This window comes from Lactuca sativa, chromosome 4 (assembly GCF_002870075.4).
Source record: "Lactuca sativa cultivar Salinas chromosome 4, Lsat_Salinas_v11, whole genome shotgun sequence".
NCBI lineage: Eukaryota > Viridiplantae > Streptophyta > Magnoliopsida > Asterales > Asteraceae > Lactuca > Lactuca sativa.
This window is the reverse complement of record NC_056626.2, coordinates 256,279,922-256,285,621: the sequence shown is the minus strand read 5'-3', so window position 1 is coordinate 256,285,621 and position 5,700 is coordinate 256,279,922. Positions and strand designations below refer to the sequence as shown.

Below are 5,700 nucleotides of genomic sequence, written 5' to 3'. Positions count from 1 at the left end.
AGCTGATCCTGTAAGGTTATAGTTAAATGAGTAATTTAAGTATTTTATACAAATTGTTCAAAAGTTGTAGCTTCAAAATGGTAATTGTTTACATACAACAACATATTAGACCTAATAAATTAAGTGTAATATGTTAAAAGTTAAAAACATAACTTAATAAGTATAAGAAAATATATTCTTTTAGTATTGAAATTTAGTTTATATATGATTAAACTTTAGTTTTTATATTTATTTAACCATATTAACCAACTTATCATCATTATTAGAAAGAAATTGAAAAGTCATGAAAGTTTCAAATGAATGTGGTGAATGGAAAAAAAGAATAGGAGTTTCAAATGAATGTGGTGCAAGTAAAAATGCAAGCTTTATAAGTATATAATGATAAAGTAGGTAAATGCAAAGACAAACTCATCACCAAAAAATCATACATACTTGTAAATATACATAACGCATTAAATGCATCACCAACACCAAGTGTAATAAATTTAACAAAAAGAAACTTGTAAAAAAGGTAAGCAAGTATCTATTTCTAACTCTAGTATATCAACAATTCAAAAAACTGTCAAAAAAGAATATAAAGGACAATTAAATTGCAATGCCAAACAATATAAGGATTATATATTATCACCAAAATAAAAGATTTTAAAATGAGTAGTAGCAACAACAAAGTGGATAATAGAGGATCTGGTTTGAGAGGGATTACTCGTATTAGAATCTATAGCAAAATACTTCATGAAACAACACCTGAAACAGAAATTAAGTAAAAGGATCGAACAAGTGAGAATAGGTAAATTATCCAGTATAAACAATAATAACTAAAACAGCAACAACATAAACAAATTGAATGTAAGTTCATGTATATTTATTTACCCATCATTCTGGAAGACCTTGACAGAATTTTTTAACAACAATATCAATTCCAAAACCTTCTGTTGATGGGTTAATGTGTTCTTGTCAACCCAACCTAAGAACACCTCTCCAAAATAGATAAGTGTTAGACTTTGAACAAAAAGCACTCATATATAAAATCATTAATTAAAGCTGTTATCTTTTAAATTTGTATCCTCCTTACCAACAAAAAGTTAAAAGGTAAATAATAATAAAAGTTATTCGGTTTGAAAAGAAAAAATATTAAAAAAAAATGCACCTGAGATATAGTTCTTGTAACTGGATTAATGAAGAAAATGAAGGGTAATCAGCTAAACAACATGCATTACCTCTTAGATCCAAAATCTAGAGATTGGAAGTAGCTTTAAACCCAGAAGGAGAATTTGATTACATATGAAAAATGTCCAATACACCCTTCAATGAAGGTATCATCTTGAATTTTAAAAAAAAAAAAAAGTCCAATTTACCAGGCTAAGTAGATAACTTTCAAGCTTCAAACACATTAATTTGAGAAGCAACTTCAAGATTTCACCAACGTACACTTTAACTTTCAAGCATAATTGTTTGATCTTGTAACAGATCCAAAATGTAAATCAGTTTCAAGGGAAGGAAGACAAGATATCAAAAATTTCATCATGATAAACAAAGCATGCCCATATTGCCTAATTACATCATATGTACATGTTCCATAAAGAAGCAATGCAAAGCGCTCGATGTCCCCATATTTCCCATTACCCCATTCCCAATATGTTAAACCAAGCATTTAATCAAATGGTGGTATGCATTGTGATATTCCAGTTTCATACAACTTTAAACACATTGTTGCAACAAAACCCACCAAAAAAAAAAACAAGCAAACAGAGAAACAGCTTAGGGTGTGTTTGGTTGTGGAAAACTGTTTTCATTTTCTAAGAAAATGTTTTCAGAAAATAGAGTTGAGTTTTCGTTTTCAATTTTCAATGAAAATTTTAGAAAGCGCGTTTGGTTGAAACGAGGGAGTTTTTATTTTCCATATTAGAAATTTGGAAAACTTTAAAAATCACTTTTCTAATTTACATATAAGTTGGAAAACTGAAAATTTTCATTTTCTTGGAAAATTTTGGAAAACTGTACGAACCAAACGCGTTTTCAAAATTTCCGTTTTTTTGAAAATTTTTCTTAGAAAACTGGAAAATTTTCCACAACCAAACGCACCCTTAATACCTTATGTTTTTCCTATGCTTTAGGTTATCTTTCCAAAGCGAGTCCGGGTGAAGAGAGGTAACTGTCTTCCTTCATGTTTGTGTTCCTTACTACCATAAAAAAAAATACTTCATACATAATATGATCAAGCACAGAAATTGATTGAATTTTAGTAAAAAAGTGTTAGGTTATTGGCCTGGGATGAATTGAACAAAAACGGGAAAAAGAACAAAAATTGAAAAAATCGTGACTTACTGGCTATTGAGAAATTGAAGGAAAAGAAGAGTGGAATTAAGGAACATATATGGATTTACATCCTATGGCGATTGAGAAAACATTTTGCAACGTCCATAATAATTGAAGTGCGGATATGTCTTCATAATTTGTGGATGCAATCCTGTTTTTGCCTAATCCCAAAAAGAAAGTCACATAGAAGACCGGTGAAGAAGGAGAAGCGCTTTGCACATAGGAATTTTGAGAGTAGTTATCATAATAATATTTAACCAGATGGAATTAGATGTGCTTGTTATCTTTTGTATTTGAAACTGTAATAGATAAGCAACCATATTATAATATTTATGAAAGAATATTACATATGAAGCCACGAGATGCCGGGAATTCCTTGTACCACATTCCTAGCCACAGTATGTAGATTGTGAAGAAGACTATTTGACTTGACCCCTTCTTTCTTTGTTTTTGTTTTTTTTATAAAAATTTGGGGTGATGTTATTATGTTGCTATTGGCAGATTAAAATGTCATAAAATGCATTTGAGTCTAATACAATGGACTTCGGCTAGATCCTATACAAAAGTAAACGCAAAATAGAACGGATAATTGAAGGGAACAAATATTTCTGGGAGGGGTTATTCGTCTTCCTAGTCTTCAACACAAGAAAGGGGTGTGAAAAATCCTTTTCTTGATTTTGATATCAGTTACATAGCAAGGAATAGATTAGCAAAAGATGATCGCATCGGACCACTACATTAGCAAAAGATAATTTCTGGGAAGATGCAGTAAACATAGGAGCGCATTCAGGGGCGGACCGAAAATTTTTCTAAAGAGGGGGCAAATATATTTTTTATAACGTTTTATTGGGGCAAATATTTTTGAAGAGTCAAAACATATAATTTTGAAGAGTTAAAATATAATTTTTTTTTTTAAAAAAAAACTAAATTTTTAATTAATTTCCTTGGAGAGTTTGTTTATTTGTTTTTTGAGGTTTTCTATAAGTTGTTCAAGTTTCTTTCGCATCTCCTGCATAGATCATGTGTACCCTTTAGGAAAATGTTTTAACAATATATTAAATGTCTAAAATACCCTTCAGCAAAGACAAAAGTACATAAATCATACTTGTAACAACGTTAAGTAACAAGGAAATCATGCCTACCCTTTAATAAAGAAAAATAATATATAAAAACCGTCTGTACCCTAGTTAAATGTCTAGAATAGTCTTCCTAATAAAAATAAAGACATCTTATTTGTGAGCTTGAGATATAAAAATGAAAAATGATACAGATCTATATAAAATCAGATCAACAATACATATATATACAGCACAATAAATTAATTAACCCGCACTTTGAGAGCTGTATCAGTTCTTTGAAGAATTTCATCAAGCACTTGATGTGCGATATCAAATAAGCCAGATATCAGCAACAAAAGTAATCCAACCCCTTTTTCAATGAGTACCTTTTTCACCCACAAAAATACGAAAACAGCAATACATTTAGGATGATATTCAATTTTACTAAGAAAAACATTTCATGTTACCAATTGATAACATCACAACAAACAAATGGATTCACTGTCATTATAAATGAAAAGAATACATGATTTTAGAAAGAAAGGGTAGAAATGAAAACCTTATTCTTCCACAACATCCCCTCGCACTTGAACCACTTCAACCAACTCCTTAAGTGGTGTAATCTTTGTAAGAAGAAATACTGTAAACCAAAAAATTAAAATGGACCTTCAATAAATGAAAAAGAAGAGTTTAGAATAGAAAAAAGATAGATGAATTCACCTTGAATCAGTCGAATGATGGTGAAAGTTGTGGAGGCACATGAGTGTTGTCTTCATGGTTCCTCTTGAAGAAAAAGGGAAGCAAGAACTCCCTGGGTTCGCTTTATGTTGTCCACTCTGGATTTCCTTCAACCAAAAACCCTCTTTGCCTCTTTCCTCCTTTCAACGGACCAGTTGGGCAATATTTGTCGAAATCATGAGTGTTACACCGATGTTTGCTGTCTGTGTCATTGGTAGGGTCGCTTCTCGGGGCGGAGACGATGGTTCGATTCTGCCGAGAATAACCATGGTTGAGAGAAAAGTAACTGAGAGAAGAGTGAGAAAGTTATTGGATGAGATAGGTGGTGAGAAGCGAAGATAAGGATGAGAAAAGATATGAACTTTGTGTAGTTAGAAGGGAAATGAAAAGTTGAGTGTCTAAGCAACGAAAAGTAAAACCTTCGTGTCCAAACATGAAAGGGAAAAAAATGTTATTGTAGATAACAATTTTAAGCTTTTATGGTATATATAATGTGTGAGAGATTGGAAGAGGTCACATGATTTACGAAATTACGATATCAGATTTGGGAAGAATGCAAGATGAAGACCGAAAATTGAGGATGGTTTGAATATCAACACCAAAATACTTTCTCGATTTCTAATCTTATTGATGATCCCTTGCGATTTACCATGAAACAAACAACTATTTCTATTGATTACTTGCGTTCAAAAGGTGTAGAAGATATGGACAATTGGCAATGTGGCTAATAAAGTGACACGTGGTGCAACGCTAATAGAGTGACATGTGGCAAAGAGTAATTCTTTTATTAAGTAGGGTATATATATATATATATATATATATATATATATATATATATATATATATATATATATATATATATATATATATATATTAGTTTATAACCCATCGAAACCACAGTTACAAAATTAATTAAACTTTTATATACTAAAAATTCAAAGTTATTAATCAATTAGTTTAAATAAATTATTAATTAAGATATTTTTTAGTTATATATAAAATTATAATCATTGATTTAATTAAATATGTGAAATTATATCACTTTATAATTTGTATTAATTTTATTTTAATTTTTATTTTAATGCTATTAATTTAATGTAGATAGAGTGGGAAATTTAAAATTTAAAATGAATAATCAATATGTTGACAAGTGGCAATTATTAATTAGGAGACATAATAGGGTGACACATGGCAAAAAAAAAGAATATAATATGCATTAATTAAAAGGTTTAATAAGATGACATGTCAAAAGGAGAATAAAATTATTGTTTTATTAGAATAGAGATATATTAGTTTATAACCCGTGGGAACCACAGTTACAATAAATAAATTTTCATAGTAAAAATTCATAAATTATTTATCAATTACTTTAAATAAATTATTAATTATAAGATATATCAAAATTTTAAAGTTATTGTAACTTCAAATTTAAAATATAATTAGAAAAAATAAATTTGAATTTTGAAAGGTTGCCTAATATATCTCTTTAACATGTGGTATGATATTAATGAGGAATTGTATTAGAGTGACACATGTCAAATGGAGATTAAAACTATTCATTTATTAGAATAGGGATATATATATATAT

The 5,700-nt window shown here is 29.4% G+C and overlaps 1 long non-coding RNA gene across 1 annotated transcript; it reads right to left on the bottom strand.

The window, feature by feature from the left end:
* Positions 1-2,681: 2,681 nt before the first annotated feature.
* On the bottom strand, positions 2,682-4,745 carry LOC111884854 (uncharacterized). Its single transcript, XR_002847916.3, has 3 exons — positions 4,095-4,745; positions 3,934-4,014; positions 2,682-3,760 (listed from the first exon to the last, which is right to left on the bottom strand). It is a non-coding gene; the product is annotated as an uncharacterized LOC111884854 (long non-coding RNA).
* Positions 4,746-5,700: the final 955 nt, after the last annotated feature.